A 16,038-nucleotide genomic window follows, 5' to 3' on the forward strand; every position below is an offset into this window, starting at 1 on the left:
GCGAGAGAGAGAAAAGAAGAATAGAAAAACAGAAAACTAGAAAGAAGGGCAGAAGAAAGAGGCCCTGACAAAGGGGGTAAAGGTTCGAGAAAATATGAGAGGGAAAGAGAACATGTTGAGAATTTCCCGAATTTACATATTTCAACAATGTCACAGAAATTTCAAAATTCAATAAGTTTCTAAAACTTCCACAAATCCTGTGATGGCCCAGCTTGCACACTATCATAGATATTCCTAATTCATGCATAATTTATATTAATAGTGAAGCAGCTACCAAATACCTTCCTATGACCTTAATCATATTTCCAAGACATTATATTACCAGTTCATCTACCCAGGTGTACATTCAGTTCCTCACCACTATTTAGACCGTGGGGGAACTTCGTGTGCAAGTCAATAATGTAGCGGGACTCTAATCTCCACAATTTCTGGACCCTATCGCCCCCCCCTGATATTCGCGGGCACCTGGTCCAGGCCAAAGTACTGCAAAAGCTCCCTATTGCTATGGTGTTTGAGAGCAAAATGCCTGGCTACCGGATAGTTGGTATCGTTCTTATTGATTGCGCGTTGGTGTTCTAAAATGCGCATCTTCACACTATTTATTGTACTGCCAATGTATCTGAGCCCACATGGGCATGTCAGGCAATATACTACATGGGTAGTAGAGCAGGTAATTAATTTATCTATATGTCTTGGTTTGCCGATCCCTGGAATGCTGTATGTGAATACCCTTTTGCTATTTTTGCAGGCCCTGCATTTCCCACAGGGGAAAAATCCTTGCAACGCTTTCAAAGTGCCTGTGGGTTGTGTCAGTGGTGATAAATGGCTCTGCACCAGTTTGTCCCGAAGTGATCTAGATTTCCGAAATGTGATCAATGGGACTCTAGGGATGTCCTTGCCGATAACTGTGTCAGTCTTGAGGATATGCCAGCTTTTTTTAAGTATCCTCCTAAATCTGTTGGCATCATCTGAAAAAGTGGTTATTAGACGGAATTTCCCTTCTTGATCATCTGATTGTCTATTAACTGACTTTTTGTACACTAATAGTTCCTTTCTAGGTATTCTTCTGACTTTGTTAAGTGTTGAAACTAATTTCTCATGATTGTAGCCCCTAACAAGGAATCTTTTCAGGCTCTGAGTGGCTGCTTTTTCGAAATCAGCTACTCTTGAGCAATTTCGTTTGAGGCGAAGAAACTCGCCGTATGGGATGCTGTTGATGAGTTTAGGTGGATGGTTGCTGTGGGCGTGCAAAATAGAATTGCCCGCAGTGGGTTTTCTATACAGCTCAGTTTCAAGGACTCCATCCCTTACATAAACCTTAAGATCCAAATAGTTGACCGTTACGGGGCTCATTTCATAGGTGAACCTAAGATTCAATTCATTGTTATTAAGGTCACATATGAAGTTCTGGGCCTGTTCTGGCGACCCTCTCCAAACAAGGAAAAGGTCGTCAATGTACCTGTGCCATACTACCACAGAGTTGGTCCATTTCTGCATCTGATTGCTTAGGGCGACCTGCTCCTCCCACCAGCCTACGAAAAAATTTGCATAACTGGGAGCGAAGCAGGTCCCCATAGCAGTCCCTGATAGCTGTCTATAAAGTTGGTCTTGAAATAAGAAGATATTGTTGGACAGACAAAATTGGATAAACTCAATTAACATTAGATTATGTTCAGAGAATTTCAAAGGTCTTTTTCCAAGAAAATGGGCTATCGCCTCTAGCCCTTTCCCATGTTCTATGCATGTGTACAGACTGGTTATGTCCAGGGCAATCAGTTGGTAAGTAGGTTCCCACTTGATATTGTTGATCTGCATAATAAAGTCCGTGGTATCTTTAACATAAGATTTTAGCTGTAATACCAGTGGAAAGAGAAAGGAATCAATATAGACAGACATGTTCTCAGTAAGGCTCCCTTTGGAGGAGACAATGGGCCTGCCTGGTGGGTCGTTTATATCCTTATGAATTTTAGGCAGTTGATAAAATGTTGGTAATATAGGATCAGGGTTGCGTAGAAAGAGAAATTAGTTTGTTCCCAGCATGCCTTTATTACGCCATCTCTCTAATAGATTGTGATATTGCAAAATGCTAAGATTGTATTGCTCGATGTTAATTGCCTCATACAGTCTTTCATCATTCAATTGACGGTAGGTTTCACGACAGTATTGTTCTCTCGTTAATAATACGATATTGCCTCCTTTGTCGGAGGGTTTGCAGATGATTTGTTCGTTCTTGGATAAATCCTTCAAAACGGCCCTTTGTTCTTCAGTAAGGTTGGTGCCTTGATTCCTTCTACTGACAGCCTTAGTTCTAAATTGCTGAAGGTCCAGTAGGACAGCGTCCGAAAATGCGTCAATCGCATCATAAGGCATTTGTGGGATGAAGACAGAGGGGGGCTTGAAGGTGGTAATTGGTGTCTCTTGTTCTATGCCCACCCGAACCGCTCTTGCAGCGGGATCCTCAGTTTGAGTAATAGCACTGTCTTCTTCATTCCGTAAAGCCTCCAGCATCTCAAGCAATTCAAGATCATTGGTTGTTAGAAGATTAGTTGCTTTTAGTTGTCCTTGCTGTTTGAGTCGTCTGACTTCCGTCATTGTTGGTTTCAATTTGAAGAACTTATGAAGCTTCATTTTGCGTGTGAACTTGAATAGGTCAATACGCGTTTGCGTATACTCCATGTGATTATTGGGGCAGAATGATAGTCCCAGTTTAAGAGCGGACTCTTCGGCAGTTGTCAACACTCTAGATGTCAGGTTGACAATAGTAAGATCATCTGTGTCATCTGTATCATTTACCATTTCCTGCCCCTGTTGTTCCGAGACCCTCGTGTTGTCTGTTTGCCCCTTCCTCTTCCTCCTGCCCTTCCAGCCGCCCCTTCTTGTTGGTCTTCAAAACGGCCCTTTGTTCTTCAGTAAGGTTGGTGCCTTGATTCCTTCTACTGACAGCCTTAGTTCTAAATTGCTGAAGGTCCTGTAGGACAGCGTCCGAAAATGCGTCAATCGCATCATAAGGCATTTGTGGGATGAAGACAGAGGGGGGCTTGAAGGTGGTAATTGGTGTCTCTTGTTCTATGCCCACCCGAACCGCTCTTGCAGCGGGATCCTCAGTTTGAGTAATAGCACTGTCTTCTTCATTCCGTAAAGCCTCCAGCATCTCAAGCAATTCAAGATCATTGGTTGTTAGCAGATCAGTTGCTTTTAGTTGTCCTTGCTGTTTGAGTCGTCTGACTTCCGTCATTGTTGGTTTCAATTTGAAGAACTTATGAAGCTTCATTTTGCGTGTGAACTTGAATAGGTCAATACGCGTTTGCGTATACTCCATGTGATTATTGGGGCAGAATGATAGTCCCAGTTTAAGAGCGGACTCTTCGGCAGTTGTCAACACTCTAGATGTCAGGTTGACAATAGTAAGATCATCTGTGTCATCTGTATCATTTACCATTTCCTGCCCCTGTTGTTCCGAGACCCTCGTGTTGTCTGTTTGCCCCTTCCTCTTCCTCCTGCCCTTCCAGCCGCCCCTTCTTGTCGGTCTTCGCTTTCGGGTGGTTTGCTCTTGCCACCTCTGAGCCAGGATTGGCGTATTAGGTTGAACTCCTGGTGAAAAGGGGTCTTTGCTGGATTGTTGGCAGGGGCCGATGTTTCATCTCCAGAGAGCTCACTTTCTGTGATCTCTGATTCGGAGGTCTCGATTCTGGTTGCTGGCTCTGGAGGTTGCTTCCTATTCAATGCTCTACGGGGTTTGTCGAATTTTTTCGCAAAAGTAAGTATCCTCCCCTGCAGGTAATCTCGTTCATCGCGAGCAAACTTCTCTTGTTTGCGTTGTCTGATTACTGCTTCATATTTCTGTAATCGTTTTCTCATTTCCTCCCTTAGGGCCTCCTGTGTACTTGTGTCAGCGTCCTTGGAGAGATCCTTCTCGATAATGGCTATCTCTGCCAGAGCTTTGTTTCTATCGCTCCATGCAAATTTAACCAAGATAGCTAACATCCCTTTACATGATGCTGCCGTGTACTCTGCCCATTCCTCAAGAAGTTGTGGGTCCGGGTTCTCATAGGCAGGTACGGTATATATCCGTAAACCTCTTGGTACCCTGTCGACGTCCATATAATTCTGAAGTGAGGTGGCCTCCCACCATTTTCTTATTTCTCTCTCACACAATCTTTCCAGTTTGTTGTACTGTGTGCGTAAAGTGATTCGAGTACTGGACCCATTCGATGTTTCATCGGATCCGGTAGTAGATGTATTCGTAGTTTTTTTGAAGATGTCGCGTGCTGCTTCACGACGGTCTGCTTCGTCAAACATGTTCGTTACATCTGCCTCGGGCAAAGCATTCGCTTACCCTCCGATACAACCCCTCCAAAACGCCTTATACCGTGTAGATGCTGTTTGTAGAGATCTGAGGAGGCTTACAGAGTGAATAAATAAACGTCGCAGCTTACCGGGTTCGTTGATATCGGAACGATCCTCGGACAATGCATAGACCTCGATCTCGGTTGTTGCTCCGATGGTGTTCAATATAGCGTTACGGGATGGTGCCCTGGATAATATGAACGCTCCCAGACTTGCACCAGCAAACCAGGTCATTCACAGGCGGGTGCTGTAACGTGGCGGTGCCCCACGTAAATATTCGGCTCCCAAACTCCCTTACTTTTCAGATAGAGTCAAGCACGCACTGGAGGGGTTAGATATCGGTTTTTCTTTATTTCAGCAGAAAAAACGGACAGCAGGACAGACGCGTTTCGAAATGTTCTTCATCAGTGTCTTGTCGCAAAGATCGCGCGCAAACATTAAATACAATTGCGTCGTGTTTCACGCGACAACATAATCAAAACAGATGATGGCAACAAACCCACATTATTCAATTGTGAATGGGGTGGCCATCTTTGAATGGTGCACTCTAAACACAAAAGCTCATAAGTATATAAATATAAAGATGAATTCATAGATCATAACCCTTAAGGAGCCATGCTAGCTGGGATATTCACCAGTATTTATATTATGTGAAATCTAGAGGTGTCAGATTCTGCCAAAAATCGATAAATGGGTACAACCAATTATAACCAATTTTAAATAAACATATTGCAGGAGTCGCCTCCAAATATGAGGCAATTGATCTGCAGGTACCCGTGACTAAGTAGATAATTCTGGTTCTACGTGGCAAACAGCCGACATAACGCCATGTTATGAGCTTTTGTGTTTAGAGTACACCATTCAAAGATGGCCACCCCATTCACAATGGAATAATGTGGGTTTGTTGCCATCATCTGTTTTGATTATGTTGTCGCGTGAAACACGACGCAATTGTATTTAATGTTTGCGCGCGATCTTTGCGACAAGACACTGATGAAGAACATTTCGAAACGCGTCTGTCCTGCTGTCCATTTTTTCTACTGAAATAAAGAAAAAACGATATCTAACCCCTCCAGTGAGTGCTTGACTCCATCTGAAAAGTAAGGGAGTTTGGGAGCCGAATGTATATATATATATATTTATATATATCTGTCACTCCACACCTCCTCCAGCAACGAAGAAGCAGAGGCCACACAGGGGAGACAGTGGGAGCCCTTTTATTGGTTATGCGGCATAATGCATTTCGGCCTGGACGGCCTTCTTCAGATGCCAAAAATGTTCAGACGACTTGACCACTCGCTTTTGAATGTCTTGCTGAATTCCCCATTGGTCGGAGTCCGCCCTGTCCCCTTCATTGAATATTCGCTCACCACTCGCTGTTGTTGGAAACTACGAGCCCCAGAATTCCATTCTCTGGTAAGTGTAGCACGGGACATTACCAAGTGGTTTGACGGAGTGCAGGGCATTTGGCGACGTGATCACAAGTCTATGTCCTGTAGTTATGAACCCAAGAGCTTCCTCCGGTCCCCAAACGTTCCAGCCCCATAGCAAACAATTTCCACCGGGCAGGGGTAGATATGGCAATGCACGCGACCCTTCGTGAAGTCACGGATCGCGCTGCAGCCACCCTTGTTTCACTTGCTCTGAGCGGCGGGCACCAGGTCATTCCAATACCTTGGACGTGAGTAGAGAACTGCCGAAGCAAGAACCAGAGAGACCCGGGCCAACTTGAAGAACAGGGCCTCTGAAGCGCGTCTCTGGCTAACGCGCAAAATATCACTCCACACCTCCTCCAGCAACGAAGAAACAGAGACCACACAGGGGAGACAGTGGGAGCCCTTTTATTGGTTATGCGGCATAATCCATTTTGGCCTGGTCGGCCTTCTTCAGATGCCAAAAATGTTCAGGCGACTTGACCACTCACTTTTGAATGTCCTGTTGAATTCCCCATTGGTCAGAGTCCGCCCTGCCCCTTCATTGAATATTCGCTCACCACTCGCTGTTGATGGAAACTACGAGCCCCAGAATTCAATTTTCTGGTAAGTGTAGCACGGAACATTACCAAGTGGTTTGACGGAGTGCAGGGCATTTGGCGACGTGATCACAAGTCTATGTCCTGTAGTTATGAACCTAAGAGCTTCCTCCGGTCCCCAAACGTTCCAGACCCTCAGCAAACAATTTCCACCGGGCAGGGGTAGATATGGCAATGCACTCCACCCTGTGTGAAGTCACAGACCGCGCTGCAGCCGCCCTTGTTTCACTTACACTGAGCGGCGGGCACCAGGTAATTCCAATACCTTGGACGTGAGTAGCGAACTGTCAAAGGAAGTACCAGAGACCCCGGGCCAACATGAAGAACGGGGCCTCTGAAGCACGTCTCTGGCTAACGCGCAAAATATCACTCCACACCTCCTCCAGCAACGAAGAAGCATAGGCCACAAAGGGGAGACAGTGGGAGCCCTTTTATTGGTTATGCGGCATAATGCATTTCGGCCTGGACGGCCTTCTTCAGATGCCAAAAATGTTCAGGTGACTTGACCACTCGCTTTTGAATGTCCTGCTGAATACCCCATTGGTCGGAGTCCGCCCAGCCCCCTTCATTGAATATTCGCTCACCACTTGCTGTTGAGGGAAACTACGAGCCATAGAATTCCGTTCTCTGGTAAGTGTAGCACGGGACATTACCAAGTGGTTTGACGGAGTGCAGGGCATTTGGCGTCGTGATCACAAGTCTATGTCCTGTAGTTATGAACACTAGAGCTTCCTCCGGTCCCCAAGCGTTACAGCCCCTCAGCAAACAATTTCCACCGGGCAGGGGTAGATATGGCAATGAACTCCACCCTCCATGATGTCACAGACCGCGCTGCAGCCGTCCTTGTTTCACTTGTGCTGAGCGGCGGGCACCAGATCATTCCAATACCTTGGACATGAGTAGAGAACTGCCGAAGCAAGAACCAGAGAGACCCGGGCCAACTTAAAGAACGGGGCCTCTGAAGCGCGTCTCTGGCTAAGGCGCAAAATATCACTCCACACCTCCTCCAGCAACAAAGAAGCAGAGGCCACACAGGGTATACAGTGGGAGCCCTTTTATTGGTTATGCGGCATAATGCATTTCTGCATGGACGGCTTTCTTCAGATGCCAAAAATGTTCAGGCGACTTGACCACTCGCTTTTGAATGTCCTGCTGAATTTCCCATTGGTCGGAGTCCGCCCTGCCCCCTTCATTGAATATTCGCTCACCACTCGCTCTTGATGGAAACTACGAGCCCCTGAATTCCATTCTCTGGTAAGTGTAGCACGGGACATTACCAAGTGGTTTGACGGAGTGCAGGGCATTTGGCGACGTGATCACAAGTCTATGTCCTGTAGTTATGAACCCAAGAGCTTCCTCCGGTCCCCAAACGTTCCAGCCCCTCAGCTAACAATTTCCACCGGGCAGAGGTAGATATGGCAATGCACTCCACCCTCCGTGAAGTCACGGACCGCGCTGCAGCCGCCCTTGTTTCACTTGCGCTAAGCGGCGGGCACCAGGTCATTCCAATACCTATATGTGTGTGTGTGTGTGTGTGTGTATATATATATATATATCGTCGCTCCAACTGCACCAAAACAAGAATCACTCATGGACGGGTGCTCTGTTACGGCGGTGCATTCCGTAAATATTCAGGCTCAAAATTCCTTTCTCTCACAGGAAAATAAGCACTCACGGGCGGCGTTATCGTGGGTCTTATTTATTGTCAGAACAAACGCGTTTCGGCGGTCTGCCTTCCTCGGTGTTACTGGCACACCACAAGCAGCCGTCATTTAATCATGCATGTGTTATGGTAAACATCAACAATGGACTAAACCAGCAGCGTAAAGATAGCCGCCATCTTGTAATGTATTGTATATATATTTCATTACAGTCTTGCCATGCTGGTATGAGACAACAAACAAATATCTGAATGCAAATCATAATTCATTTTCATTGATAAATATCGTATTTCATTATACAATAATTGTAATAGTGATATTTCATGTTGAACATTGGTCTTGTGTACTATGTGTACCATTTCCTGCCCTCTAGCCGTGGATCAGCATGTATCCATTGTAAATAGTTATACCCTCTGATGCAGACTCTTAAAATTTAAAAACATGCTGCAGGTGACTTTAGGAGATAATATCATTCAATAGGGTACCATTATATAAATGTTTACTCCTTTATGATATCATATACTATCTTAATTCACTAGCATCTATCTCGTCGTATATCGGCAAATCTACAACTAAAAAGTATTCCTGCAGCAATCAGATGGTAAATCATTACATGTTAAGAGGTCTGTTGTTGTCATTGTTACCGATGTTGATTTGATTTCCTTCATAGTTGGCCTTAGTTTGAAATATTTGTGTAGCTTCAATTTTCGTATGAAGCTAAAGAGGTCAATCCTTGTCTGTGTAAACTCTAAGCGATTTTCCCAGAGAAAGTTAAAGAGTTAATACTTTGATTTCATTAGCAGACAAATGTTTTGGCGTAAGATTGACCACTGTCAGATTCGTACTGTCCACTATCGTTTGTTGTACTTCTTTTTGCGCGACACCCAGGCCGAGGCTCTTCCTCTGCCTCTTAATTACATACAGCTCTTTATCGCAAGTTGACAGCTGGTAATTTAACTCTGTTTGCAACAAGCAATCATCCGCACAAATTGAAACAAAGCATCCCTTATGGAGAGCTTTTAAGATTAAAAAGAAATAGCTCGAGAACTTGTGACTTTGAAGCAGCTGCTAAGGAGTGTATAGCAAGATTTGAGGTGAGAGGTTATGAACTGGCCCTTTTAGAAGGGACACTCCAGAAAGTAAGAGGTATCCCTAGAGAAAATTTATTTCAAGACAGTAAAAAACAGAGACAAAGAGGGACTGAGTTCAAACATGAAGGCAAGTTCAGGATGATTACCACCTATTCAGCAGAAGCCAATTTCCTGAAACGCATGCTGAAAAAGAAATGGCATATTCTAAAAACTGATAATGTCATAAGTAATGTGTAATATCCTGGCTTTGTGGTTATGCATTGCATCTCTTGCTTTGCCAGTGGAATGTTCATCCTATGATGTAGTACAGAATGTTGGGAGCCAGAGATGTCAGTTGAGAAGGGCTGAGCACTACACTGGCTGCTCCTGGTGGGGTCTATGATTGATCTTGACTATCTTGTAATGGATTGAATTGGATGACTTGTAACCATCTACAAATAAACATCTAAAGATCTTCTACACGTCTGGACTAAGTCACTACAGAATTTTGGCGACGATCTTCTAAAGAACCTGCTACTTCCACCTCTTCAAACTTCAATTTCCACCTCTTCAAATACTACAGACTTAACAGTAACTGAAGCTGTTTCTCTCTTCAATCTGGCACCCTTGACCCCACCAGTGACCTCTACATCGGTCGCCCTTCACCCAAAAGTGCCAGTTCCAGTCTCTACGCAGCTCAAGTTTCTGCCTGCTGTTCCTACAGCATCTCAAAAAGATCTGTTCTTCCTGTCCCTACAGCATCTCAAGAACTCTGTTCCTGTTGCCTTTACAGCATCTCAACATACAAGGAACATGCAAGGAACAATGATTTACAGTGCCAGCTCCTGGCTCAAATGCAGCTCAGGCGTATCGACAAGCAAGCGTTTCAACAGACAAGTGACATGTGTCCTGTGAACGTTTTCTTTTAACCTGCAGTCTTCAACTTTGCTGTTTCCTTATTTTTAAGCATTTCACACTGAGATGGTTATGCTTGTGTGAGGCATCGCTCCAGAGGAGACATGGACCTGCTGAGGTGTGAGCATTTTATTTATTTTACCAGCTGTCCTGTTCATATTTTCTCTAACAGTACTGTTTGATTTTGGTGAGGCATGATCTACGTTATTCAACTGTTCAAAGAGGTTCTGCCTATTTAACCTCAACTATCTTCACGGCTTGTCAAATAACATCTGGGTGTTCCTGCTCCACACATGCGTCTATCTGTTTCCTATAATATCGACTTGTCGCGTGTTGTGCAACATTATTTTTCAAACTGGCGTGAGTTACTGTGGAAGTGACTTTATTCACACGTTTTAAAGTAAGAAGTGATTTTTGGGGCTGGATCTGCGACATGGCAGTTTAACCGCTGCCATTTGAACATTACTGCACGAGCGTCACACGAGCTCCAGCACACGCATTATCTTAACGCGCGCTCTCACCTTCATTTTGGCTGCCTCCGTGTTCTTGTGACGTCTTTGCATACTGAGCTGCATTATTTCCTCAGTATTCCAGGATGCATCGACGTGCCTGGAGCCACCCGGCGCGGCATCACTGTGCGCGCCGCCATCTTTTGTTTGGCAGTAGCCAAGTTTTACCAATGTACTGCGTATTTGAAGCGGAAGTGAGCGCAAGCACCACCGGAGTTTGTTTCTCTTTGCCAACCACGTCTACTTCATGATGCCGTGTCAAGACGGAAGGTTGTTAAGGACTCCTTCCTGTATCTTTGGCGAGTTCCTGATTGGCTTACTGTAGGTGGTGAGGAGACGCTCTATGGTAAAACGTTTGTGTCTGGAGGTACTTTTCACTACTTTTCAGTGTGTCTTCATCTGTTCCTTATCGCCTCATCTGAAATACACTGCAGTACCTCTTGTGAACATTATCCTGCAGCGCACTTGCCTGCCACAGTATTCCGGTGACAGGCACACCTGTGATTTTTTTTTTTATTGTGCGCGCAGCTGGTATTTACGCATTCTCACAGAACATTACTCCCTTGGTGAGACTCTGGTGCAATACTGTTTACGGTGTCCTAAAGAAACGGGGGTTCCGTTTTTCCTGGTTTGTGGGTCATATGTTCCTGATTTCAGCTGTTTACTGTCAACGGTGACTACCTTTTTTATTTTAATTTATTGTTTTTGGGACATTTTCACAGTAGTTGTTTTTTAAACATATTGCTATTCTCTGCTTAGTTTATGATAATGCACATCATTTGATTTTTCACAAGATCTTTGCCTCTATGCGTAGTGTCATGGGTTATCCCCATTCTCTACGGTGCACAACTATAGATTTAGTGGTTTTGTCCTATGTGTTACAGTGCACATTTTACCCTACACAGGGTGTCTAAGGTTTTTTATTCACGCAGTGCACAATCTGTTCCTCAACACGAGGTATCTCGTATGGGTTTTTAGTCCCGTCATTACAGTGCACAGGGGTTTTCAGTCCCGTCATTACTGTGCACATTGTTACCTCCACACGGGGTGTCATACAAGGGTTCTGAGTCCCGTCATTATCGTGCACATTTTCCTTACTTTCACCTGGTGTTACGTAAGGGTTCTAGCTCTTCTACTGGTGGACAACTATGACCTCTACACGAGGTGTCTCATATGGGTTACATTCCCATTTTTTTCGGTGCACATCATGTTTGCCTCTTCATGAGGTGTCTCATATGGGTCACATTCCCATCTGCTCAGTGCACAAGAATTTACCTCCAGGGTATTTCTTTCTTTTCAGTGCACACTATCACGGGTTCCCACCCATGTACTCGAATTCCTACCTGAGAAGCTAACTTTTATGTTGCTTTAGTGCACAGTGTGGAAGTCCCACACTAGTTGTCCATACACCTCTCGTCTCATTTGGTTATGCTACACAAGTTGTATTTGACATTTTATTGAAATTTTCATGTAATGGGAATTTTGTGTGATTTATCTTAATTTGACTCATCATTTCCCTTTACAGCTCAGTTTTCCTCTTGTTATCTGTTATTGATTTCATCTGTGAATTCTGAATTCTATTTTTCTTTGTTTTTCTCTTCCTGTGGTGTTCTTTTGTTTTTTTGGAGGTTTTCTTCTCCGTTTTCTTTTTACTGTCTACTCTTGGTCTGTTGGTCATTGTGTTGTGTTTTAACTTGTCTCTTTTTATACTTGCCTGGCCAGTAGGTATGTCTGGAGGTAGTCGTTTGGTACTTTCTCTTTTTGTTGTTGTTATGAGGAAAAAGGGTTGGGATTGTCACTTTTTGTGTTTCTTACGGCATTCTCACCTTTTGTCTTTCTTCTCTGTTTTCTTCACTTATGTTTTCGTTTCTCCTTTTGGTTGTTCTGTTTTCTCAATGGTTTCCGATGTTTCGGATTTACTCTGTGTTTATTCTATCTGTTTGTTCTCTTTTCTTTCTTCATTGTTTTATATGGAAGAAAAGGGGATATGTAATATCCTGGCTTTGTGGTTATGCATTGCATCTCTTGCTTTGCCAGTGGAATGTTCATCCTATGATGTAGTACAGAATGTTGGGAGCCAGAGATGTCAGTTGAGAAGGGCTGAGCACTACACTGGCTGCTCCTGGTGGGGTCTATGATTGATCTTGACTATCTTGTAATGGATTGAATTGGATGACTTGTAACCATCTACAAATAAACATCTAAAGATCTTCTACACGTCTGGACTAAGTCACTACATAATGACATTCCAATATATCCGCTAGTGACCTTTAAAAAATCGAGATCATTAAGTGATACGCTGGTACGAAGCCATTTGGAAAAAGAATCATGCACGACAGGGACCCTTAAGGCAATGGCAGTGATTTTAAACTGTTTTAAGATTTGAGTGTGTTTTTGTGTGATTTTACTACATAAACCCACCCCTCCCCTCTGGGCACCACCGCGCAGCTGCTGGCATCGCTGCGGCGGGATACTTCCTGGTATTGACGCTCCCCCCGGGACTCCCAGGACACGCCCACTAACCGCCAGGCCACGCCCCCTAACATACTGTTAAATAGCACGCCACGAACAGCGCGAGTTGGACTACGTCGACCTCCTGAGGCGGAAGCCGGGAGAGGCGATCCTCGCTTTTTAAAAATTTGTATCTGGCAGTGATTTTAAACTGTTTTAAGATTTGAGTGTGTTTTTGTGTGATTTTACTACATAAACCCACCCCTCCCCTCTGGGCACCACCGCGCAGCTGCTGGCATCGCTGCGGCGGGATACTTCCTGGTATTGACGCTCCCCCCGGGACTCCCAGGACACGCCCACTAACCGCCAGGCCACGCCCCCTAACATACTGTTAAATAGCGCGCCACGAACAGCGCGAGTTGGACTACGTCGACCTCCTGAGGCGGAAGCCGGGAGAGGCGATCCTCGCTTTTTAAAAATTTTTATCTGGCAGTGATTTTAAACTGTTTTAAGATTTGAGTGTGTTTTTGTGTGATTTTACTACATAAACCCACCCCTCCCCTCTGGGCACCACCGCGCAGCTGCTGGCATCGCTGCGGCGGGATACTTCCTGGTATTGACGCTCCCCCCGGGACTCCCAGGACACGCCCACTAACCGCCAGGCCACGCCCCCTAACATACTGTTAAATAGCGCGCCACGAACAGCGCGAGTTGGACTACGTCGACCTCCTGAGGCGGAAGCCGGGAGAGGCGATCCTCGCTTTTTAAAAATTTGTATCTGGCAGTGATTTTAAACTGTTTTAAGATTTGAGTGTGTTTTTGTGTGATTTTACTACATAAACCCACCCCTCCCCTCTGGGCACCACCGCGCAGCTGCTGGCATCGCTGCGGCGGGATACTTCCTGGTATTGACGCTCCCCCCGGGACTCCCAGGACACGCCCACTAACCGCCAGGCCACGCCCTCTACCCATTCCCTATTTATCATGTGCTTCCCCCGGAAGCGCAGCGGACGAGCGCAGCGGGAGCGCCGTTTGCGCGCCGAAGGCGCGCCTAAGGCAAGCCCGTCTGCGCCCGTCCGCGACCAGACCGTGGCCAAGGCCAGTTATGCTGCCGGTCACAGAACTCAAGGTGAGAGGATAGTGTGGTCAGGTGAGGAACTAAGAGCATTTGCCCCCCCATCCAATCGGTGCTCTCACACTTTAGACCCTCTGACCTTCAACCCTCCGCAGACCTGTGGCAACTGTGAAATAGTTCTAGGTAGAAATGACTTTGTAGGGCCCCCTTACCGTAAACTACCAACCCGCACAAGCCTTAGAGCTGGCCTATTGAATTGTAGATCCTTAGCCAAACATGCAGATGATGTTTGGCTATTACTAGAAGAGCAGGAATGGGATATCCTATTTTTAACTGAAACCTGGATGAAGGAGGACAATATGACCTCGATTGCACTAGCTGTACCTCTGGGATTCAAAATATGTCTCGCCAACCGACCTGGGACAAAAAGAGGCGGTGGCGTAGCTATTATTTTCAGAGAACAACTAAGGCTAACATCCTCGGCCCCGACTACTATCCAGGGAATTGAAGGCCTCCACTTTTGCTTCCAGGTTAGCCCTCAGCTGTCACTCGCAGGACTGGTGATATATCGCCCCCCTGGCAGCACAGATGCCAACCTTTACAATTTACTGGATACGATTGTTCAGAGCTCCCTCCTCCACCCCCATTTCCTTGTGGTAGGAGACTTCAACATCCATATGGATAAGTCCGACTGTGCCATGGCAGAGATGCTCAGAGCAACACTAAATACTGCCAGTCTTAGACTGATAAATGAGGGCCCTACACATTCAGGGGGCCACACGATTGACCTCATTTTCTCTAATATGAAGAACATGTTGCCTGAAGCACCACTCCCTCTGACATGGTCAGACCACTCTCTGGTCCCTTTTACACTAAACATGGTCTATGACACTTCTGCTTCAAGCAAATGTTACTTCTTGAAGAGACAATGGAAAAGGCTGACCCCTGACACTATGGGCCCTGTCCTAGCACAAACCACCCCTTCTTTGACCAATAATGCTAATACAGATGCCCAGCTTCTTAATGAGTGGATCGGAAAGATGTTCTCTGCCATTGCTCCGGCTACACGAGCATTATCAAAGAGAGAATCCCCCTCAGCGCCCTGGTTTTCGCAGGACCTAAGGAAAGAGAAAGCAGCTTGCAAAAAGCTGGAAAGGTTATGGAGAGCAAACTACAGTCAGGAAGAAAGAACGATATATAAGGAGGCCTCCAAAAAACTGCGGAAAGCCATTAGGAAAGGTAAAAAACAATACTATGCGGACTCTATTTCTCAGGCAGAGCAGTCAGGCAAACAGATTTTTAAAGTAGTACAATCGTTTTTTAAGCCTAAGTGCATTGAGAGGGAGGTCGCACCGACAGCTACTCTCTGCGAGCAAATTTCCGAGTTCTTTGATCAAAAGATCAAAAAGGTGTATGAATCCTTTGGACCTGAAATAAACACGCTAAAACAGGACCTCGTGTTTAAAGACGCACCTAACGTGACCCTCACCCAGTTTATGACTATCCCTCTGAGCGAGGCGAGAGAAGAACTCACTCGATGCAAATCCGGCTCCCCTGACGACCCCTGCCCAGCAAAATTATGGAGCTCCATTGCTGAGTTTGTAGCACCTACACTACAACACATCTGGAATTCATCCATCTCCTCGGGTACATTTCCAGATGTATGGAAACATGCCACTCTCCTCCCATTAAAAAAAAAACCCAATGGTGATCCAGAAGACCTTACTAATCTCCGCCCTATATCACTCTTAGCCGCCCCCGGGAAAATGCTAGAGAAAATCCTACAGCGCCAACTTAGCAAATTTGTAGAAACAAATAATGTACTACATGAGACACAGTCAGGCTTCCGTCCAGGCTTTAGTACGGAGACTGCGCTCATCGAGGTAGCTGAATCAATAAGGTGGTCGATGGATGCAGGCAACTCAGCAATGCTGGTACTCCTGGATCTGTCGGCCGCCTTCGACACGGTGGACCATGC

The sequence above is a fragment of the Triturus cristatus genome, chromosome 4_1, assembly GCF_964204655.1.
Source record: "Triturus cristatus chromosome 4_1, aTriCri1.1, whole genome shotgun sequence".
NCBI lineage: Eukaryota > Metazoa > Chordata > Amphibia > Caudata > Salamandridae > Triturus > Triturus cristatus.